Source organism: Schistocerca piceifrons, chromosome 9 (genome assembly GCF_021461385.2).
Source record: "Schistocerca piceifrons isolate TAMUIC-IGC-003096 chromosome 9, iqSchPice1.1, whole genome shotgun sequence".
Taxonomy (NCBI): Eukaryota; Metazoa; Arthropoda; class Insecta; order Orthoptera; family Acrididae; genus Schistocerca; species Schistocerca piceifrons.
This window is the reverse complement of record NC_060146.1, coordinates 105,849,597-105,875,383: the sequence shown is the minus strand read 5'-3', so window position 1 is coordinate 105,875,383 and position 25,787 is coordinate 105,849,597.

Here is a 25,787-nt window from a genome sequence, read left to right as displayed (position 1 = left end):
TGTTTACATTCGCAATAACGTGACCTTGCTTCACAAGAGCACAATACTTATTTTTTGTACTAATATTATACATGTCTAAACGTAGTTTTTCCACGTCGAAACTCCTACATTTCTGTCATGTAAACTAAATGTTCATTGTATCATTGTATTCAATGTCTGGCTACATTTACACTATCAGATTCAGATTATACTATATGTAGATCTAGAATATAAAATCGGATACCGCTCGTAGAGAAAAATACATTTTAATAGCTGGATCGGTTATCCATCAATTCAAATATTGTACAATTAGTGTACTAAAAAAAAAGTCTGGATGAACCGGAAATCCAGATTACGGAGAACCGGATAATGCCTCTGTACTAGAAAACGGACTATACACAGCTTTCAATAAAAATCAAAAGGCGTGTTATGGCTATAGCTACGCCATACGCCGCAACATTCGGCCCATCTTTAAATGGGACACCCTCTCGTGACTTTTGGCCACTTTACTGTCAGGATACAAATTCTGTGCTCTCAGTGTATAGTTCACGCAATCAGACGTAAACAACGTTTTATTTTATAGAGATGGGGCCCCTCCACGCCCGCACCAACGTGGTGACCAAAGCAACCTCCGTCAACATGTTAGTTGTCTAATCAGTGGATTACAGTATGCTGGGTTGCGATGTTATCCGTGCGTCTGGACAAGGTAACGCATTAACACGGTCCATCAGGTGACAGATTACGGACGAAAGGCGAATGAGGGTAGCAATATGAAGAGCAAAGGGAAAAAAGTGCCAAGGCTCATGCCGAGGGAAAAAAAAACCTGTGCGACAGTGGGATGGGTAGTGACTTACCAGCTTCGATAGTTCATGCAAGGTTGGGTTTGTTAGTGTGGATATCATGCATCAATACCGTGGCAGGCGATGGCGATGTATCCCGGTCTGCTGCAGCCGCTGGATTACTGGAACAGCCAAGATCGTTATACAGTAGTGGGAGATCGGCCATAGATGATGCCACTGTGTGGGGTGTGTGTGTGTGTGTGTGTAGCTTGTCTGCATGTAGTGTACGGTACGGCTTCCCTCCGTGGTACCGGTTTCTCGGCAGGTGTAGTCCAACTGGCTGATAAACAGAGGCTCATCTGTACCGTTGTGTTTGCGAGTACTTGGCCATAGATATTACGTCCTTGCAAGTATGTTTTTTCGTCTATTATGTTTCCATCTATGTTTGTGGTCGTAGTTCCCCAGATTCAGAATGAACTGGTTCTGCGAATGTCTGGAGTTTCTGTATAGTCTTGTGGTGAGTTTGTGGATTACCTCCGTGAGAGTCTCAAGTATATATTCCAGGTGAAGATCCGCTATGCGTGTGTATCGTGAAGCATTGATTGTCGGATAAGTGTCATGTACATGGACCTCGACACCCGTCTATTCAGTGTGATATGCCTGTTGAGCATAGAGTAGAACTGTTTGAGCCTCGCGCTTGCTCGGTTGGTCATGTGTTGTATGTAGTTTCCGGGAGACTCTTGACACTGTACCACACAAGCGGCTTTTAGTGAAATTGCGTTCTTATGGGATATCTTGTCAGTTATGTAACTAGATTCGTGATCTCTTCTCAGGGAGGTCACAGTTCACAGTAATTGACGGATAGTCATCAAATAAAACAAAAGTGATTTCCGGCGTCCCGAAAGGTAGTGTTATAGGCTCTCTGCTGTTCTTCATCTACATAAACGATGTAGGAGATATCTGAGCAGGCGTCTTAAGTTGTCTGCAGATGATGCTATTGTTTATGGTCTAGTAAAGCTATCAGAAGATCAAAACAAATATGAAAACGATTTAGAGAATATATCTATATGGTGCGAAACGTGGCAATTGACTCTAAATAAAGAAAAATGTGAGGTCGTCCACATGAACGTTAGCCGTGCGGTTAAAGGCGCTGCAGTCTGGAACCGCAAGACCGCTACGGTCGCAGGTTCGAACCCTGCCTCGGGCATGGATGTTTGTGATGTCCTTAGGTTAGTTAGGTTTAACTAGTTCTAAGTTCTAAGGGACTAATGACCTCAGCAGTTGAGTCCCATAGTGCTCAGAGCCATTTGAACCATTTGAACCACGTGAACGTTAAAAGGGATCCGTTAAACTTCGGTCACACTAAAATCAGTCAAATCTAAAGGCCGTAAATTCAACTAAATATCTAGGAATTACAATTACGAACAGCTTAAATTGCAAAGAATATATATATAATGTTGAGGGGAAGGCTAAACTGTATTTTATTGGCAGAGGACTCAGAAAATGTAACAGATCTATTAGAGAGACTACGCTTGTCCGTCCTGGTTGGGAATACAGCTGCGCTATCAGGGATCCTTACGGGATAGGATTGACAGATTACATCGAGAAAGTTCAAAGAAGAGCAACACGTTTTGTACTACTGCGAAATAGTGGAGAGAGTGTCACTGACTTGGCTCTGAGCACTATGGGACTTAACATCTGTGGTCATCAGTCCCCTAGAACTTAGAACTACTTAAACCTAACTAACCTAAGGACATAACACACATCCATGCCCGAGGCAGTATTCAAACCTGCGACCGTAGCGGTCACGCGGTTCCAGACTGAAGCGCCTAGAACCGCACGGCCACAGCGGCCGGCTGTCACTGACTTGATACAGGGATTAGGGTGAACATCATTCAAACAAAGGCGTTTTTCATTGCGATTAAATCTTCACACAAAATTTCAATAACCAACTTCCTTCTCCGAATGCGAAAATATTTTGTTGACGCCGACCTACATAGGGAGAAACGATCACCACAATAAAATACGGGAAATCAGAGCTTGCACGGAGACATATATGTGTTTCTTCTCTCCGCGCGCTGTTTGAGACTGGACACTGGAATAATAGTGACTTATTTTGAAGGTGGTTGGATGAACCCTCAGACAGGCATTTAAGTGTGATTTGCACAGTAGCCATGTAGATGCAGATAAAAGTTAAAGAGTAAAATAAATTTCGTAGGATGCGTAAGCACACTTCGTAAAATTCTTCGTACTCAAGGATTTACGTGGAAGAAGATGGCGACTAACCGAAATGTCCTAAAGGAACGAAGTAATATCAGGGTAAAACGAAGTGCATACCGTACTTAAGAATATCCGAGAGTGTCGTCGAATTGCCTAAATGGACAAGACATACATTCATGCTTGTTACACAGCATTGCATGGATGTAGTGACAATTTACTACAGGTGCTGCTGAAACCTGTTTCGAAAGGAAGCAGATTTATCATGCTTGCTGGCGGGGAGGACAGTTTTGCACCAAATGCCTATGTGAGGTTTAAATCTGGCCAGAAAACAAGGGATTGTCACGACGACATGGACTTTTCAAATTACGCAGAGGACTCAGAGTGTTATTAACTCTGTTCAAATTACAGATAGCGTCACTTACTACAATAAGCAACTGGCCTGTGCTCTCAGATCAAACTTCTTGAGGACAGAAATGACGACCTGGTTAACACAAAAGTGAATTACTTTCCACAGGAACAAGCTGAGTTCGCTGTTACATTCACTGATGAAAATGAACTAACCAGGACACATCCTCTATAAAGTAAATAGTATTTTAACCGTAACTGGTCGTAGTGTGTTACGAATTCCCCAGTACCAACCCGAATTCAATCCTATATGGCTGATACGGGCAAGCGCCAAGAACGAAGATCCTGAGTGTAATATGACATTTAGAATGGAGACTTCGTTCATACGTAGGTTGGAATTTAAATCGTTGCAGCACTGCCGTGGAGACACTATGCAATGTAATCTACTATTATCGCTGATAGCACACGTTGTTGACGTACCTACATTACCTCCGAGTAAATGGACTCGGGCGTCCCACGACACCGGCGTGCGCGCAATCGAGGGAAACGCGATCACTTGTGAGTGAGCGGTCTAACGTAATGGTGTCGCTATGTTTTCGAAACAGGAACAACGGAGTTGGATCAACATTGAATATGCCAGAGATCGTACAGCACAACAGTGTCATCAAGGTCTTCAACAGGTATGTCAGTAAAAGGCATTACCGTACAGAACAGTGGCACGTTGGGTAAAAGCCTTCAAAGAAGTTCGGAAAACTGTGGTAGATATGCATCGGGGTGGTCGTCTCTGAAGAAGAAGTGCATGCTATTGTCGCGATAGTGGACAGTGATCGACGCCACACGATTCGTGAGCTCCCCCACGAAACCGGATTAACGCATATGACTGTGCTTCGCATCCTGAAGGAACGCCTGGGCATGAGAAAAAATTGCATCACCATGGGTTCCACATGACTTGACGGAAATACAGAAACCGATGCGTTACGAGCTCCTCAGACGCACTTGGAGCGCTCTGAGCGCGAAGGAGAGGCTTTCTTACGCCGTATCGTAACACTGGATGAGACATGGGCCGCATCGTACGAGCCAAAACTGCAACGACAATCCAACGAATGGCGTCATTATGGGTGGCCGCGAAAGTGCATCTGAGCCCCAGTATGGTGGAAGTTATGGTGTACGACTGTGATGGTGTTATCCTAACCCATTACGTTCCTCCACGGCGACCGTCAATGCACAGTATTATTGTTCATTTTTGGAGCATCAACTGCGACCAGCTTTGCGAAAGAAGCGGCGACACTTTCTACGCAAACCACCCATCAGTTTGCACGACAATGCGTGGGCGCATACAGCGCAAGTTGTGGCTGCTCTGTTCGGTCGAAGAGACTGGGAAGTACTGTACCATCCACCACACTCCCCGGAATTAAGTCCTTGTGACTTTGATTTGATTCCGAGGATGAAGGAATCATTTCGTGGCATTCGCCTCAGAACTGTTCCAGATATTAGACAGGCAGTAGACCGCTGCAACCGCACCATCAACAGAACAGGCTCTGCTAACGGTATACTACGTCTTCCACATCGCTGACAACATATTCTACACGATGCTGGTACTAGTTTGAAGGACATTAACAGGTGCAAACATGTAACTTTTTGTGTCGGTTGTAAATAAATAGTTGCCACTATTTAAGTTCCAACGCTAGTAGATGATCCAATTGCTTCCATAAAAAACACGATTGGAAGAGACGTTGAGAACAGGTGGATAAAACTGAAGAGCAATATATATATATATATATGTATGTATGTATGTATGAAGGGTTACTGGACTAAGCGCTGAAGATGATCATAAATGTGGGAAGTGGTACACACTCGAATACTGGTAGTAATAGTGGTAGAAGCAATACTGATTCCGGAAGTGAAGATGAAAGTGATCAACTGATTCAGCCAATGACGGTGCAACATACACGGCCAATGAAAATGAAGAATCGCAGGATGGAGCATTTTCTAGACGGTGGTTGTTTGGTTGATCTGGAGGAACTGACCAAACAGCGAGATCATCGGTTCCATCGGATTAGGGAAAGACGGGGAAGGAAGTCGGCCGTACCATTTCAAAGGATCGCAGCCCATCATTTGGCCGAAGCGACTTAGGGAAATCACTGAAAACCCATATCAGGATGGCCGTCCGCGGGTTTGAACCGTTCAAAAATGGTTCAAATGACTCTGACCACTATGCGACTTAACATCTGAGGTCATCAGTCCCCTACTTAAACCTAACTAACCTAAGGACATCACACAGATCCATGCCCGAGGCAGGATTCGAACCTGCGACGGTAGCAGCAGCGCTGTTCCGGACTGAAGCACCTAGAACCGCTCGGCCACAGCGGCCGGCTTGTGCGGTAATAGAGACAGTGAAAGATACTTATTAATACATCAAACGATGAACTTTATTATTTGTAATATGTAATCGTGTGTGCAGTTAGTATAAAGATCTGTGAACGGTTTCTTGATAGTGCAGCTGTACGTTTCACATGGCTATAAATTAGTACGCCTCCAACTAATTTTCTCGTCCGCTACATGGCAGAACCTCCTCCGCTCCTTTGCATTTCTCCTCCTGCGCAAGCGAGTGTCCTCCACCGTTTGAATGGAGTGTTAAGTCCGACTGAGTCGGTGTTTGATGCAATCTGCTTTAATTGCGTGACCTAGGCGCTGCGTAGATGCACAGTAATCCGACTGGGGCACTTTAGTTTCTGCGACCACCGACACAACTGCCGCTTTATGTGGGATAACGGGGTCACCTCAGCGGCGGACGGTGAATGCAGTTCCAGCAAAGCAAACAGATAAATCTGCGCAGCCGTGAAATATACCACACCGGCATGCCGTTGCGCGCGCTATAATCTTTCTTATCGCAGTTTGTCTTTAACAACAGAACCAGCCGAGCAAGGGGAAAACATATTGCCGTCCATTGTGCCTCTGCAGTGCGTAAGCCTAGCTGGCGGAGGGCTCTGCTGCTATGTATCCGAATATGTAAAGTTCGAGAAACGCCTGGTTAAATCCGCAGGACATAACAGGTAGTTGGAATTATGAAAAGGGGCCAAAAATGAGCGGCGCTCAGTTACACTCGAACACATATAACTTTATTTAGTTGTCCAAACATTACAGCGCAAAATTCCGAGCTTAAAAATTGACTGAATATGTCACACAATCTTATGGCTTAAATGCACAACCTCTTTTACTTTTTAAACGGCAGAAGGCCTATGATTCAGAGCACAATAAATTTTCTACAAGGCAGAAAGCCCAAGGCTTTATCCTTAAATAATTTTTTTTTAAAATGAGGCTGAAGGCCCAAAAAATCTGAGATAAAACAAAGAATTTTAATTTTAAGACGTCTGAAGGTCCATTATTGAAAAACACAACTACAATTAATTTTCAGATGGCAGAAGGCCCAAACCTTTATTCAGAAAAGTATTTTAAATGAAGCTGAAGGCCCAAACAATGCAACACTTGAAAAGTAAAGATCTTTCAGTTTTAAAACGGCTGAAGACATTATTTAAAACCCATCTAAATGCATACAATTCAAATCATTAAAATACACAGTCGAACACGAATAAGAAAATGCAGTACAGCCAGTGGCGCTCAGATGTTTCTGGGAATCGGTCTGCATTTGAAATATTAGCGTTCGCTTGGGGGAGACAGGTAGTCGGCCCAACTATATCCGTGAACCCAACCAAGAGACGGTCAACGGATCCACCGACAAGATGACTCGCTTCCCACCCGACCAGAACACAAGGAATTCCAAAGGCAAAACGTAAAGGCGTAGCTGCTCACAACCAAGAATGCATAAGCTTTTAAAACTACACACACATGTTGGATAGCGACAACACAGTGAGAAAAGCACACTGCCTGAATTTTAAGTCAGCGGCCAAAGCAGGTAACCGGAACGCTAATGACCACAAGGTTGAAAATTCCGCTAGTGCACTTGGACTTCAAATAACCAAAATACAGTTAAACTACACCTGATGGTGGCCAAACTTTCGCCAACTCGAACACTCGCTGTTGCTCACGGGAATACCCCCAACAGCCAACCATGAAAACCAACGGCACATGTGAACAGACTGGCTTCGGTAATTAAATCACCACTCAACATTGATGTAATGCGTCGGTGAGCCACGACCTCGTAGCAGTCGGAACAGCTGCCACACACTCCGACACTGCGCAGAGACAGCCAGCGGGCCTGGCCCACTGCGCCGCAAGGAGATTTTGTGGCTGATCCACACCAACCGACCGACTGCCGCACACCGGCTAGCCGGAAGCTATAAGCACCAGACTAAATATAGAACAAGGTGGGAATATCGATATACACCGCTGTTGCCACAGTAGAAAGAGGAAGAACCACGGCATAACTGCAATAACCGCGGGAAACCAAACGCAGAGTAACAGTCAAGGTTTAAACCAACGCATAAGCCGGTGCCAGCATGGCTCAGTTCCTGCTCCTTTGATCTCCGGTACTTACCTAGTATGAAGGCGGGCAAGGGTTTAGAGCCGGAAGTCTCACAATTCTGATGAGTATTACACATTCAGCGTTCTAGCGTACAAACCGCTGCCGTAAGAACACTTCAGATATGACGACACCACACGACAACTCTCACGAACACTAACGACAAGAAACGTTATGACCACTGCCCATGGCGAGACGGTACGGCCATGTGAGGAGGTAAGGAAACCAAATAAGCGGACCGGAAATGAATGAGAATCACTCTGGCGGTGGTAGGGGCCTAAAGTAGGGTAATGCACTGAGATAACGAATTGTGACAAAGGACCGATTGTTTTGGTCTGGCGCCTCGGGCGAACAATTTGTAAACGGCAAAGCTGTTCGGCTGTTCTACATCTGCATCTACGTCTACTTTACGCAAACCACATTACGGGGGGTGACGGAGGGTAATCCACGCGCGAATGTCACGTCACGCTTTCCTAGTTCCAGTCACTTGTGGTTCGCGATGAGGACGATTGGCAGTAAGCCTCCGTGTAGGTTCTAATCTCTTTGATTTTTCTTCGTGGACTTTTTGCGAGATACTCGTAGGAGGAGGAGGCAATATAATGGTTTCCACTTTTAGGAAAGCACTCTCTCAGAATTTTGACAGTACACAGTGTGTCCGAGTTCCGTTAGGATTGTGGGGTTGAAAAACGAAAGTCACGGATTGTGTTCACTAAATCACTGCATTTCTGCCCTCGAATCAAAACGCAGCTGAAATCGTTTTAAAACTGTTGTGAAACAGTTCATTTAGTCCTGGAATTGGGATTACACGCATCAAAAAGCTTTGCAACCCTCGGTTTCGGAACCTGTACAGAAAATTGGAAAAGAGATCAACATAAAAATCATTTCCGCCATTTATATTGCTCATGAAAACCACACATTTTATGTTGTGCCACAATATAGTGAGACCTTCAGAGGTGGTGGTCCAGACTGCTGTACACACCGCTACCTGTAATACCCAGTAGCACGTCCTTTTGCATTGATGCATGCCTATATTCATCGTGGCATACTATCCACAAGTTCATCAAAGCACTGTTGGTCCAGATTGTCCCACTCCTCAACGGGGATTCAGCGTAGATCCCTCAGAGCGGTTGATGTCCAATAACAGCCCTTTCCAATCTATCGCAGGCATGTTCGATAGAATTCATGCCAATGCTGGCCACTGTACACGAGCGATGTCGTTATCCTGTAGAAAGTCGCTCACAATATGTGCACGATGGGAGCGCTAATGGTCGTCCATGAAGACGAATGCCTCGCCAATTGCTGCCGATATGGTTGCACTGTCAGTCGGAGGATGGCATTCACGTATCGTGGGCCATTACGGTGCCTTCCATGACCACTAGCGGCGTACGTCGGCCTCACATAATGCCACCCCAAAACAGTAGGGAACCTCCACCACAATGTGTCTAGGGCGTTCAGCCTCCGACGATTATCTGGCTGAAGGTATACGCGACACTCATCGGTGAAAATAACGTGATGCCAATCCTGTGCGGTCCATTCGGCATCTTGTTGGGCCCATGTGTACCGCGCTGCGTGGTGTCGTGGTTGCAAAGATGGACTTCGCCATGGACATCGGGAGTGCAGTTGCACATCATGCAGCCAATTGCAGACAGTTTGAGTCGTAACACGACGTGCTGTGGCTGCATGAAAATCAGTATTCAACATGGTGCGTTGCTGTTAGGGTTCCCCCGAGCCATAACCCGTAGGTAGCGGACATCCACTGCAGTAGTAGCCCTTCGGCGGCCTGAGCGAGCCATGTCTTCGACAGTTCCTGTCTCTCCTCGATTACCGAACAACATTGCTTTTGTTCACTCCAAGCCACCTGGACACTTTAGTTGTTGAGAGCGCTTCCTGGCACAAAGTAACAAAGCAGACGCGATCGAACCACGGTGTTCACCTTCTAGGCATGGTTGAACTAGAGACAACACGAGCCCTTTAGCTCCTTCCTGATGGAATGACTGGAACTGATCGGCTGTCGGATCCCCTCCATCTAATAGGCGCTGCTCATGCATGGTTGTTTTCATCTTTGGCAGGTTTAGTTAAATCTCTGAACAGTGGAAGGGGCTGTGTGTGATACAATATCCACAGTCAACGTCTATCTTGTGGAGTTCGGGGAACTGGAGAAGGAGGAGGAGATTAGTGTTTAACGTCCCGTCGACGAGGTCATTAGAGACGGAGCGCAAGCTCTGGTGAGGGAAGGATGGGGAAGGAAATCGGCCGTGCCCTTTCAAAGGAACCATCCTGGCATTTGCCTGAAGCGATTTAGGGAAATCACGGAAAACCTAAATCAGGATGGCCGGAGACGGGATTGAACCGTCGGTCTCCCGAATGCGAGTCCAGTGTGCTAACCACTGCGCCACCTCGCTCGGTCTGGGAACTGGGGTGATACAAATTTTTTTGTTGTTGAGTGTAGTACAGTTTTTTGGTTGTCCTTAATTGCGTCATTGTCAGCTTTAATTCGGGGAGATGATAGCTGGGGTCAAAACCGGTAAATACAGCGGGTAAGCCGGCCGTAATGGCCGAGCGGGTCTAGGCGCTTCCGTCTGGTAGTGCGCGATCGCTACGGTGGCAGGTTTGAATCCTGCCTCGGGCATGGATGTGTGTGATGACCTTAGGTTAGTTAGGTTTAAGTAGCTCTAAGTTCTATGAGACTGATGATTCCGCTGTTAAGTCCCATAGTGCTCAGAGCCATTTTTTGAATATCGGGTAATCCAGGACTGCAGAACTGCTATCAGTTTGCTGGCCAAAAACTCGCGCACAGTCTTTGCTTTGTGAGCTTGGATTTCGTCATGGAGGAGCGACCAGGAACCTGCCTCTCATTATTCGGGTCGAATTCGACGAATTCTCGCCCACAAACGCTGTGAGATTCAAATAACTTGATGTTGTCTCCTTGCTCCACTGCCATTTTCCGACGAATGTCAGATACGTGCTGTTACATTCGCAACCAGGACGCCAACTGCACCAGTGCTGGTACTTTGAGATTCTACACACGCGACTCCTTTCTGTGTATAGCAATAACCCCAAAACCAGTGCCCAGCTGTAAGCAGCCATTCAAGAGGTCATCGATGTTCCGATACTTCAGTGAGTAATGTAGAATTCGTCATTCGTCTGCTCCACATCATCGCCAATGGTGGCCGACGTATCGAACTTGTCATAACCTAAAGCCGAATATCTGTAGTAATGTTTATATCTTGAGTAATGTGTGCATGCTGTAGTTCGTAACTAATTTACGTTTTTTATATAGTACAATAATTGTAACCCTGTATTTACCTGAAACTGGCTGCTTATGTGGTACGACGATAAGAGGCAGGCCAGGACCAATGGCAGATAAGTGAAGCATGTGCGAAAATCATTCGTCAGGAGACAGAAGAAATCGACAGCACCTGCGAGCAGATAACTGCAGTAAACCGTCTAACGCATTATAGGCAATCGTCTGTGTGTGAAACCATGACGGGTGCAGGTGTTACATGCGCTAACTACCAGGGAAGATTAGATTCTCTCTGACTTTGTACTCACTTGCAGCGGCTACTGGACGAAGTCGGGATTTTCACAGAAGCAAGCACGTTTTCAGTGACGAAGCCACGTTACATGTGTCTTTAAAGTTGAACCGTCAAAATGTGGGTGTTTGGGGCACACCATCCAGACGATATTATGGAGCACATTCATGATTCACTTACAGTTAACGTCTTTTGTGTCGTATCGTCTTCAAAAGTTAACATACCACTTTTCTTTACGGCGAGAACTGTAACTAGTTTTGCATACTTGGGCATGCTGCAGCAAAGGCTTCTGATAATTCCAACAAGGCATTGGATACTTTGCAACGGGACGGTTCTTCTGCACACTTTCTTTCATACGCCCATGGTTACATTTATGCCGAAGTGCTCCTTATCGGGTTTATGCTTTGCCATTGTGACTCTCATGTTCTGTAGTATCCTCAACGGTCACGTGAGTTATTTCCATGTGGTCTTTCCCTTCGGGGTCATGTCAACGAACCTGCGTTCCTGTCTCCGCGATCTTATCAGCTGGAAGAGTTGTAAAGGAGCAAATTAATGGGGCCCCTCATATCGAGCATGATCTGTTCGAAAAGTTTTCTGAACGGAAAAATATCGCCTATTTCAGCAATAAATCTAACTAAGACCCTAATTGGAAATAACTACAATCATGTTTTTGACATGCTAAGAGACGCTATAATGATCAGTGCCATGCAAAAATTTCAGAATTATTACGTAATATTTTGCAGCAGATATAGACCTGAGACTGTGTAACTGTTACGAGTTACAAATTGAAAAAAATTGCAGATTACCCGCTCTTTTATGAACTTTAGCATTGCAAATGTAATGCGTTACGTAACTTCCAAGCAATCTGCTTACGAGAGTTTCTGGCAATCAGCGAAAAACAAAAATTATAGTTAGCTCAATGTTTTTCTAAGTATTATGTGATTTGGTTGAAGCCATTCTCCAGAAAATAACCGCGTCCGTTTGAAAAACATTTACATAATTCTGACTCAATTACAATTAAGAGCAGATGTGAGACTTGCTTAGAAATATCCACCAGCAGACCGAGCGAGGTGGCTCAGTGGTTAGCGCACTGGACTCGCATTCGGGAGGACGACGGCTCAATCCCGCCTCCAGCCATCCTGATTTAGGTTTTCCGTGATTTCCCTAAATCGTTTTAGGCAAATGCCGGGATGGTTCCTTCGAAAGGGCACGGCCGATTTCCCTCCCCATCCTTCCCTAATCCGAGCTTGCGCTCCGTCTCTAATGACCTCGTTGTCGACGGGACGTTAAACACTAACCACCACCACTATCCACCAGCAGAGTTAAAGTTATGGCTCACTATGAAAAACCGAGCCTGATCAAAAAGTGTCACTGAAGACAAGACATAGTGATGAGTTTTAGATGTGTATGATGTGATATCATCTTGGTTAAGTAGAATGATGTAAAGAAATTATGGTCGTAAATTTCAGTGCATATGTGGAACTACAAACAAAATATTAAAGTACAAGGTGAGGAAAGAAACAAGACAATAGTTTTACATATCAATGGCTCTGTCTGTCTTGCTGTATGGACACAAATATTGTATTGAAAGGGAAAAAAACATAGAGAAAACTAGTGTATTCTGTCAGAATGAATTAATAAAAAACAGGTAAAGTTTTAAGAAGGTGAGCTTAATTCTTCGTATGTTCTCTGTAATCTCTGCCGCCCCCCCCCCTCACCCCTTCACTGCAACGCACATTACATTCGTACAACAACGCGAAACTGTCAGAGAAGCCCTTCTCTGGGATGTTACTCAACTTGACTCATCCGTACTTGCTTCGCCCTTGGTGAAACCACCAGGGACGACTCATTCTGCATTGTGTCGTTTTGTGGTAATTTCGTATTGGTTACACTAACTCTCGTCAACTATAACGAGTTCTTCAGAAAAGAATTATCCACATTTTTCATTTCAGTTTACTCGTGCCAAGGGGTCCACGCGTCATTGTTTTTGTTTGGAAGTCAAAGTGTGAAAAACAAACTTTGTGTATACTATTTTCTTCTTCAAGAGTTATTGAGAATGTGTTGATCACTTAATCAGTCGGAATATTTTGGACGGTGTACAAGCGGCTGAATTGAGATTTCGAATGTCTGTCAAAGGTAATTCGAGGAGGTTTCTTGCAACAACGAGAATATGCAAGAAGAAATACAGATGTTTAAGTTAAACTACAAAGTGAAAGAGTATTAGGAGAAGTGGTGGCAGCATCTTAAATGTATCAATGAAGACAAGACTCCAGACATTGAGAACTTTTAACACTGCAGCGCGTCAGCAATCGTGAATAATTTGATGATTATAAAGTATCCGCCTCGATTGCAAATAGAAACCGGATGTTGACCTAGGTTCCGGCGCGGATAACCACGCCTTCTTCGGAACACACTAAAACTACAAACTGCGAAAAGAGGCATGGTCCAACATTAATACAGAACGCCCAAAAGTACAAAAGACTCGCATAAAATCTAAAATAAATGGTACGTGTGTACCTTGTCAGGTTTACCTGAGAGCCCGCGGCCCACCGAAAGTTGGCTGGGGTGGGGAAGCAGGCTTCTGACGTTTGAGCTAAGTACAGCTATTGACATGGTACAAACGTACCGTTTATTTTACATTTTATGGGAGTGTTTTGCACTTTTGTGCGTTCTGTATTAATGCTGGACCATGCCTATTTAGGCAGTTTGTAGTTTTAGTGTGTTCCGAAGAAGGCATGGTTATCCGTGCCAAAACCTAGGTCAACATCCAGTTTCTATTTTACGTCGTGGTTGATTCTTTATGATCTTTACTCCAGACATTGTAAAGAGCCGACCGTTGAGGCCGAGCGGTTTTAGACGCTTCAGTCCGGAACCACGCTGCTGCTACGTTCGCAGATTCGATTCCTGCCTCGGGTATGGATGTGTGTGATGTCCTTAGGTTAGTTAGGTTTAAGTACTTGTAAGTCTAGGGGACTGATGATCTCAGATGTTAAGTCGCATAGTGGTCAGAGTCATTTGAAACATTGTAAACAAAAACAAGTCCTCAGGAGAACAAGACCTTGGATGACTGAGACAAAGGTGTAAGCCTACAGATTTTCGTGGCCATTGTCACTGAAGTTAAAATCGTCTGGGTTATTAGGCCACATCATATTTCTTCTAAATGATCGACGTTTCGACCCCTCTGCTGGGATCTTCTACAGGATTTTCTGGTGTCCACTACTGATAGTGTTCTAGCGGTAGTGGACATCAGATCCTGAGGAATATCCCGTCGATCATTTAGAAGAAATATGACGCGGCCTAATAATAAAGAAGATTTCAACTTCTGAGACAAGGATGTGTAGGCGCCCCGGTGGTCCCGGTCACCTACGGTGGACTGAATGTCCGAGCGGTGACCTCTCCAGTTGTCAGGATGCTAGGAAATGGCTGTGGACGCTTCAGAAACGCCAAAGAAACATTATTAATTCATAACACCTTCATTCCAGCCGAGTACAATATGGCTATCAACGACCTTCCCCGAGTCCTCGCTGACTCGTAGCGATGACACTAGCTCTGGGCCGCACAGTCTTGCTAGCGCAGCGCCGCGTGCTGTGACATAGCGAAGGAATGTCCTTACTTTGTACTTTGGCCATGCGTGGCTGGTGGCGCCCAGCTGGCCGGCTGGTTCGGCTGCGGACAGCAAGCCGCTGCGCGTATGAGGCTCCGGGCTGTAGTCCCGGCGCTGTCAGCACGAGAGGCGTTCTCGTAGTGCAGGGTGTACTCTATCCCACCCCATCTTCTTCCCTGCTCCTCCTGGTGACTCGTCCGTGGTGGACAGACAGAACGGGCTGCAGTCCCCAGCGTCGTCGGCTCACCCGGTTGTGACGGCGGATGCACAGGGCCCAGGCCCCGCACGATCTCGACGACGGGTCACTGATGTGGTCAGCGAGCGAGTCTGCCGCGATGTGTGCTAGTCCTGGGTTGATGATTGACAGCGGCAGCAGAGAGGATCAGAGCTGGTACTGTCCCCTCACGTCTGCTGCTGGATGGGCCGCCCTTACCGCAACATCTCCTTAATAAAGATTTACGTGTCGATCACCGAGCTGAGCGCTACACAGCGACCCAGTACACATCTAACTGCAAGTCTAACTGCGAGTACCTTGTTGCTATCAAAGCTGGCGTATTTAAAGGAAGCACAAGCGACGTCCTGACGTCATGCTCGTTTGTAATGAACGCATTCGTTCCACTTATACTGCTGATTCATCTGTCGTACTCGCCCCTTAGGTGTTCATGCGACAGAGTTACGTGTTGTTGCGGCAGACTTTCGCGAAGTTGTGACATGCAGTACAGCTGACGCTATACCTCTGTCATTCACTCTACGAAAGTCTCCGCCTAACACAAACCCGCATGCTAAGCAATTCTCTCTCGCCTTTTATGTGTAACCAGGCCATTGCCCTGCGTGACGACACATTCCTGTACATGTGCAAACCTCTTACTTCTTGGCTAACCTACTGCCTCTGGCTCTCGGCATAGGCAACGAAACTTTGACAATATTTCACGTTTGCAACTCTTTACTACTGCGCGACACTACAGATGTTCCTAAAAATGTGAAGTTGTAACAGGTGTGTTGCCTAAACCTTGAAAGGTGAATGAAGAGGACGCAGAGGAGTGCCGTTGTTACGGAGTGGGACCCTGAGGCACAGCAGCTGTGCCGCTGTTGTCGGGGGGCCTCCACTCGGCAAGTGTTCGCAGAGCAGTGAGGATGCAAATGCGCGCCGCCGACACGCTCTCTGCTATTCATGAATGCGAGCCTCCGACACCGCCAGCGTCGCGTGCGGCCCTCGGCATCCATCACACACCGGAGGACCCTTCTCGCCCTTCCTCTGGCTGCTGGAGATCAGAGTTATTAGCCACTGCTGCACAGTTGCTGGCGTGTACGCTTCTCAAGCGTAACCCGGGCGCTCTCGTGTAAATGTTTCAGTGTACACAAACTACGCATGCTACGTATTTCTGTTCTGGTTTTTGCCCATCAATGGAAAGCTGTAAAGTCCCGTTTAACCTGAAGTGAACAAGGGTGAAAGTGCCACAGCGAGTGAGAATTAAGCCTGGTGTAAACGCTAGCAAACGGTATTCTGTCGCGTTCGGTTCGCATTCGCTCGTGTTTGCTCATTTTCCGCTGCATGTCGGACATCTATCGAAGCATTGAACGGAGTCTGTGTCCCTTCCGCCTCGGCCCTACCAGAACAGAAAGGTTTCGTCTGCTATTTCGTTCTGTTTCTGTTGCTGACATGAGTTACGTGAGAGATGGAGTGGTCTGAAGAGGAGAGTGGTGGTAGAAGAGAATATATATCTTACGTACTTTTGTGATTCGAGAGATCCACAGCACTAATGCTGAAGGAAAGAAATACGATTAGTAGAAAATTGCGAAAACACTTGAATCTAGGGACATGAAATGGTTCAAATGGCTCTAAGCACTATGGGACTTAACATCTGAGGTCATCAGTCCCCTAGACCTAGAACTACTTAAACCTAACTAATCTAAGGACATCACACACATCCATGCCCGAGGCAGGATTCGAACCTGCGACCGTAGCAGCCGCGTGGTTCCGGACTGAAGCGCCTAGAACCGCTCGACCACAGCGGCCGGTCTAGGGACATGAGAAAGTTGATAAATTTACTAAATCTTTCCATCTGCCGGCAACAGAGTAAAGAAGCAAGAGCTTTCAAATTTGTGTAATTGCATATAAAGGAAAAAAGCAAAAATTTTGCTTGAATTTGAAGAAGTGCGAATAAGGATACATTATGCCAATTGAAATTCAAAAATAGGAAAGACCTGACAATTCTTGTAGCTTAAGTTGATGCCAGCTTTAATTGCACGGCTGATGTGTCACTGTTTTGCGAGAGATTATCGATGATAAATCAGAATGGTCATTTGCCATCTGCTTCAGACAAACTATACAAGGGTTCCTCGGAAAGTAACGTCTGACCTTTCGCGAAATGGAAGCCCCAGTGAAAATAAAAATTATTTATTTGCAGTAGTTAGCTACATCTTCTAGCGACTTCTCTATTTACTTTAGCAGCCACCAACTTAGGCAAATGTCTTAGTGTCGTACCAACCTTCTCGTATCAACTTTGCAACACCCTCATTATAAAAGGCAGCAGCCTGAGGTTCCCGTTGATTCCCTATGCTGATGTGCAGTTCATTTCTATGCCAAAACCTTGGAGGTTGGGTTGGGTTGTTTGGGGAAGGAGACAGACAGCGAGGTCATCGGTCTCATCGGGTTAGGGAAGGAACCATCCCGGCATTTGCTTGGAGCGCTTTAAGGAAATCACGGAAAACCTAAATCAGGATGGCCGGACGCTGGATTGAACCGTCGTTCTCCCGAATGCGAGTCCAGTGTCTAACCACTGCGCCACCTCTTTCGGTCCCCAAAACCTTGGCTTCTAGCATGGGAGCAGAAATGAACACCAGAGGGACCCAAGTCTGGACTGTACAGTGGATTATGAAGCATTTCCCATGGAAAGGAGAATGGATATCAGAGTTTAACATCCTGTCGACACCGAGGTCATTAGACATGAAGCGCAAGCTCGGATTACTAGGGGATGGAAAACGAAATCGCCCGTGAGTTTTTAAAGGAATCATCCAGGCATTTCCCCGGAGCGATTTAGAGAAATCAGGGAAAATCTAAATTTGGAGAGCCGTACAGGTATCTGAACCATCATCCTCTCGAATGCGAGTCCAGTGTAACTATCAATCGAAAATACTGCCGGGGTGTAATCATTGCTCCTGTAGTGTGCGGCCGAGACATGAAGAAGGAAATCAACGACGTAGTATGTGGTGTCACATGCAATCAGGCGAAAGCTCTCAGTAGACACCAACACTTAGCGAGAGACACTATTTTCCAGGCATGTTTACGTGATCACTGTGTGCCCAGAACTGAAAAGAGCTACGTGGCTCTATCAATGGGCATACTACAGACACTGCCCAACATATCTGTGCAAAGCTTCGTCGGAGTATCCATTTCGCGAGGATAACCCTCGCACATCAGATCTGATCGAGTAGCCCACATTATAGACCATATGTGTATTTCACATTTCCTTAATCATATATTATTCACACCACCTTCCATTTACGCAAATACGCATAAAGTTTTTGAAATGCTTTGCGTAGGCCTCTGCAGACATCAAAAACTGTGTGACATACAGGGTCATTCCATTAGATATTTAAGTAATGAATCGGAAGTTATAATCGAAAACCGTGCTGGTACTTCTGACAGTCGAATACATGTGTATTGTTATTGCTGCGATTGAAGGATAGGCAATATTCAGAGGTGGTAGCATGGACCAAAACTAGAAATACAGTATAGTGAACAAAGGCTCTAAAATCCATACTTTAAGAATATTTGCAGTTGTTCATCTTTGCCACTAAGAAATACATCTCTTCTACTAACAATTTCTCATAGCTCTTGAGATACGCATTTTAGAGCCAACTTTTACAGAGCTTTTGTTCCTGATTCGGTCCATAGAACCTCCTCCAGAGATATGCAAACCACACAGCTTGCTGTGGCAGAGACGTATTTCAAAGTAGCGAAGACGAACAAGTATTTGAAGAAAGGAGAATAATAGCCCACGCATCGAATTACTGGGACTCTGTAATCTGGGAAGCAGTCGAAATTAGACTTAGCCGTTGTCTCTGTTAAAGTTATTATCGTTATGTACTTAGCAACACCTGGAAGAGTGCATTGGATAAAGAAAAATGGCAGAGGAAAACTTCCCTCACTTTACCTCCTAATTCAAGGGATGGCGCTGCAAGCAACGCGGGATATCTACATCTATGGAAGTAGAGGGCACCACTTCACTACGCTGTTGATATGACGTATTCCAGCCAATCAGAAGCCTTGACGCGGCATGCACACTGAGAGATTTTTATTCAAGTGTTCATAGTTTTTACGGTATGCCTTCCAGAGCCCTTGTTTACAGGACCCATTTTTGCTTGTTTCGGTCCACACTGAAAATTACTTACCTTACAGCCTTAGCTACTACCGGGACGTATTCTACTATCAGGGTTGTTGTAGAATTTTACAACATATTTTTTCCTCGAGTATCATGTCGTTTTTGGAAACCCAGAATCTACTATGTAGGAATCAACATGGATTCCGGAAACAGCGATCGTGTGAGACCCAACTCGCTTTATTTGTTCATGAGACCCAGAAAATATTAGATACAGGCTCCCAGGTAGATGCTATTTTTCCTGACTTCCGGAAGGCGTTCGATACAGTTCCGCACTGTCGCCTGATAAACAAAGTAAGAGCCTACGGAATATCAGACCAGCTGTGTGGCTGGATTGAAGAGTTTTTAGCAAACACAACACAGCATGTTGTTCTCAATGGAGAGACGTCTACAGACGTTAAAGTAACTTCTGGCGTGCCACAGTGGAGTGTTATGGGACCATTGCTTTTCGCAATATATATAAATGACCTAGTAGATAGTGTCGGAAGTTCCATGCGGCTTTTCGCGGATGATGCTGTAGTATACAGAGTAGTTGCAGCATTAGAAAATTGTAGCGAAATGCAGGAAGATCTGCAGCGGATAGGCACTTGGTGCAGGGAGTGGCGACTGACCCTTAACATAGACAAATGTAATGTATTGCGAATACATAGAAAGAAGGATCCTTTATTGTATGATTATATGATAGCGGAACAAACACTGGTAGCAGTTACTTCTGTAAAATATCTGGGAGTATGCGTGCGGAACGATTTGAAGTGGAATGATCATATAAAATTAATTGTTGGTAAGGCGGGTACCAGGATGAGATTCATTGGGAGAGTCCCTAGAAAATGTAGTCCATCAACAAAGGAGGTGGCTTACAAAACACTCATTCGACCTATACTTGAGTATTGCTCATCAGTGTGGGATCCGTACCAGATCGGGTTGACGGAGGAGGTAGAGAAGATCCAAAGAAGAGCGGCGCGTTTCGTCACAGGGTTATTTGGTAACCGTGATAGCGTTACGGAGATGTTTAAGAAACTCAAGTGGCAGACTCTGCAAGAGAGGCGCTCTGCATCGCGGTGTAGCTTGCTCGCCAGGTTTCGAGAGGGTGCGTTTCTGGATGAGGTATCGAATATATTGCTTCCCCCTACTTATACCTCCAGAGGAGATCACGAATGTAAAATTAGAGAGATTAGAACGCGCACGGAGGCTTTCAGACAGTCGTTCTTCCCGCGAGCCATACGCGACTGGAACAGGAAAGGGAGGTAATGTCAGTTGCACGTAAAGTGGGTGGCTTGCGGAGTATAAATGTAGATGTAGATGGTTATCAGAACTATTTTCCCTTATAATTTTCGACTCATTCGTGTCCGAACCAGGGTCCCTTACCTCAGAATGATGCATTTACCTTTATACATTTAGTATAAGTTTGTGATAAGGCAACGGCGTTGCCACAGTGGATACACTGCTTCCCGTCAGATCACCGAAATTAAGCGCCTTCGGGCGTGGCCGACACTTGGATGGGTGACCATCCAGGCCGCCAAACGCTGTTGCCATTTTTCGGGGTGCACTCAGCCTCGTATGCTAATTGAGGAGATACTCGACCGAATAGTAGCGGCTCCGGTCAAAGAAAACCATCATAACGACCGGGAGAGCGGTGTGCTGACAACACACACGCCCCTTCTATCCGCATCCTCCGCTGAGAATGACACGGCGGTCAGATGGTCCGGGTGGGCCACTTGTGGCCTGAAGACGGAGTGTTATAAGTTTGCGACATTACCGCAGAATTACCCTGTATAGCAGACATTGAAACGATAATCAGTCAAAAATGTAAATGTCTCCAGTTCCTAATGTGAAGAGTGTAAATGCCTACCTATCTACAGTTTATGTTGATTGTCAGTAATTAGTGCCCTACTTCGAAATTTACTCCTCAGTTCAAACGAGCAGTCAGATAAAATTTTTAACGGGCATGTGAATAAGTTTTGGGGTAATGCTAACGAAAACTGGAACTGCAGTTTAGTATTAACTGCACTATCTCCAATCATTTCACTCATGCGTGCAAATTCAAGTGTCTGACTTTTTCTTTTCCTACGCCATTTCTCTCATTTCGGCGAAAAGAGAGCGCTCGCCGTGCAAAATAATGCTCTTCGAATACCAGAGTTCTGCATCCCATATGCCAACAGTCAATAGTGTTCACAGACTATGCCCATTACCCTGCGTCCTCTTCCGTCCCCAGTTGTGGAAACGCTTGTTCTAGTATGCAACCGAATGGCAATGAACGCGTGAATACTGGCGAATTGTCTGCGGGTACGCATTTGTTTGTGTTCGCTTTCATTCGTTCTGGTATTAAGAGCGTCTAACGAAGAAACCAATAAACGCAAAATATGCACTTTCTTTACGTTGTTTCACTTGGCATTATGTGAACGGCACCATGTAGTAGCCTAAAACAATAAACACAGTGTTAGGTGCCAAGGAACTGTTCTTCAACACACTCCATTCGTAATATTCCCATGACTTTCTTTCATTCATCTCAGACCCTCCCCACTTTATTGCCCTCCAACGCTTTACATCCTTCTTCTTCTACTACTTCTATTTCTGCTTCGTCCCCTCCGACATCGTTCATCTTCTCGCTTTTTTGCCGACATTCTTCATTTTCTGCTATCCACCACCAAACTGCGCCCTCTTCCTTCCCCTCCACGGTAACGCCCTGCTAGGAATGCGCTCTGGTTGCCGTACCCTACATAGGGTACAATCGAAAGTGACGAGTAGCTGATAACGAAACTAACAAATAATATTAATAAACATTGGCCTGTAAAAGAATGAGCCGGCCGCGGTGGCCGCGCGGGTCTAGGCGCTGCAGTCCGGAACTGCGGGACTGCTACGGTCGCGGGTTCGAATCCTGCCTCGTGCATGGATGTGTGTCATGTCCTTAGGTTTAGTTAGGTTTAAGTAGTTCTAAGTTCTAGGTGACTGATGACCTAAAATGTTAAGTCACATAGTGCTCAGAGCCATTTTAACCATTTTTGTAAAAGAATGGTTTCCTAAAAATGACATTACCGTTTAGTAGATGAACACCTTATAACAGACTCCCCGAGGAGCCGAACTGAGGATATGTACAGGAGGAGAAACGCAAGAAGGCAGACTTCATCACGTGTCCTCCTCGACGCCACTACACGTTCAAAAATCCTGAGGTGTTCCGAACGCAGTGACAACCATCCACAGTGCGTTCCGGAGTTCACTGGCATTATCAACAGGGCTGGAGTACACCAAACCTCTTAAATAACATCTAACGGGTTGTAGTTGTGGGGGGGGGGGGGGGCAGGGGGAGACCTGCGGGGCCATAGTATTGGCGACCCACGACCGGCCCACTTGCTACCGAGGACTAGTGTGGAGATTTATTTGCTACAGATACAGTATAATTTTTCAGAATGTAGAATTCAGTACTATTTATGTGTACTATTTAAAAGAACCACACAAAAATTACGTGCTTTTGTTTGATAAGTAATAAAATGCTGCAGGCTTTGTTTAGTGCAATAAAATGAACTAGAAGCATTTAAACAACACTCAAATGACTGCAAAAATAAATTTTATGTAGCATAAATTAAAAAATTCAAATGATTTTTGCCTTAAATCTCGGTTTAAACATAGGGGACCCAGAGTGGTATACGTTACTGAAAAGTCACCTCTCGAGTTAAGAGTTAAGTGACAGAACTCAGTGTGTTGTCCTTGACGACGGGTGTTCATCAGAGACGAGGGTTTCGTCAGGCGTGTTCAGGCATGTGTAATACGACCGCTGTTGTTTTCCATATACATAAGTGATTTGGCGGCCGGAGTGGGTAGCAATCTGTGGTTGTTTGCTGATGATCCGTTGTATTGTTCGGAAGAAACAAGACGACTTGGACAACATTTCCAGTTTTTGTAATGAATGTCAGCTAGCTCTAAATGTGAAAAAATGTGGGCCGCGTGGGATTAGCCGAGCGGTCGAAGGCGCTAGAGTCATGGACTGTGCGGCTGGTCTCGGCGGAGGTTCGAGTCCTCCTTCGGGAATGGGTATGTGTCTTTGTCCTTAGGATAATATAGGTTAAGTAGTGTGTAAGCTTAGGGACTGATGACCTTAGCAGTTAAGTCCCATAAGATTTCACACACATTTGAACATTTGACTTTTGTGGAAAAATGTAAGGTAATGCGGATGAGTAGGAAGAAGAATCCTGTAGTGGTTGGATACAGTATCACTAGTGGCCTGTTTGACACAGTCAAGTCGTTTAAATATCAGAGCGTAACGTTGCAAAGCAATATGAGACGGAGCGAGTATGTCAGGGCTGTGGAGGGGAAGGCGAATGTAGACTTCGGTTTACTGGGAGAATTTTAGGAAAGAGTGGTTCACCTGTAAAGGATTCAGCAAATAGGACGCTGGTGCGACCTATTCTTGAGTTCTGCTTGAATGTTTGGGTTCCGTATCAGATCGGATTGAAGGAAGACATCGAAGCAATTCAGAGGCGGGCAGCTAGATTTGTTACTGGTAGATCTCTGGCTCTGAGCACTATGGGACTTAACATCGATGGTCATCAGTCCCCTAGAACTTAGAACTACTTAAACCTAACTAACCTAAGGACATCACACAACACCCAACCATCACGAGGCAGAGAAAATCCCTGACCCCGCCGGGAACCGAACCCGGGAACCCGGGCGTGGGAAGCGAGAACGCTACCGCACGACCACGAGATGCGGGCACTGGTAGATCTGAACAACACATAAGCGTTACAGAGATGCTTCGAGAACTCAGATGGGAATTCCTTGAGGGAAAGTGACTTTGTTTTCGAGAAAAACTGCTGAGAAAATTTAGAGAACCGGCTTTTGAAGCTCACTGGCAAACGATTCTACTGCCGCCAATATACACTCCGCGTAAGGACCACGAAGATATGATACGAGAAATTAGGGCTCATACGGAAGCATGTACACAATCGTTTCTCCCTCGCTCTATTTGCGAGTGGAACAGGAAAGGAAATGGCTTGTAGTACAGGGTACCCTCCGCCACACATCGTACGGTGGCTTGCAGCGTATCGATGTAGGTGTAGATGAATGATCGAGCTTTATTTCCGATCTGAAGCGGTCTGGACACTGAGATTTCATACAAGGATGCCGCCCCTAAAAACTTTGATATCATTCCTGATGCGTTGGTCAGTGTATTTCCAATTGTGTGACCATCGTAAGCATTGATTCTGTGTCACTTCTTGAAAATGCCTGGCGCACCTAGTCCGCATTGGCATGTGAAACAGACGAATCGTCCGCCTCCTGTTTATGGAAAACACTACCTGTTTCCATAAATGGCAGATGTGGAGCCCGAGTAGTTGTTCAGGACGATGGCTTCCTCCGATACTGTACCCGAAATTTTCGTTGCACTTGGTTACCTATAAACAGGCTATACATTGAACATTCTCCTGTGGCGTCCACATATTTTATCAAATTGCAGCATCTGGATAATACAAAATCATTTTGAATTACAGTGTCTAACGTTGAAAACCAGTTACCATCTAGTTACTATAAAGTTATTAAACACGTACGTCGTTAAGATACCCTATGGGCACCTTCCATGTCTTTTCGCGAACTATAGTAGAAGTATATTACAGTACAGTTATATTCACCCCCATGGATCACATTTCACAAGAATTTTGGGACTGTCATGGTATTATAGAAAAAACAACAAAAAGCATGTACCACATAAAAAACGATTTATATGCCTCCGCAGGTCTAGTTTGACGAAGTCATGTGGCCGAGCGGTTCTAGGTGCTACAGTCTCGAACCACGCGACCGCTCCGGTCGCAGGTTCGAATCCTGCCTCGGGCATGGATGTGTGTGATGTCCTTAGGTTAGTTAGGTTTAAGTAGTTCTAAGTTCTATGGGGCTGATGACCTCAGATGTTAAGACCCATAGTGCTCAGAGCCATTTGACGAAGTCGTGGTCTTATAGTGGGAACCATAACGGCATTTGCCATACTTATTTGAGGTAATTTATGGAAAACTCAAATGAGGATTACTGGATGGTGATCTGTGCATCCATCCTACTGAATACAAGGCCCCATCCTACCGAATACAAGGTCAGTCTGTTCAAAAAAGCGCTACCAAATTTTGTTTATACCAAGTGTGCAGTACTGCCTTATATACTCGTTCTTGCAAAGAAATGCTATCATAATGTAAACTGCTAGTGATACGTTGTTCATTTATTACTTAATTCCCATTATTGCACACAATACACTATCAGGCATAACAAAATAAAATGAAAACAATCTCTTGAATGCAATGCAGTCATCTTTTGAAAGACAGAATTAGTGATCCAGTGGTAATGTATGTAACAGACACATCGAAACGATTAGGATTTAGTAAAGTATTATTTTTCTTTAGAACGATGTTCGATACCTCTGTCGACTAACAGGTATTGTAACACCATCCTCTTTAAAATACACACACACATTTCTTTCTACATGAGATGAAC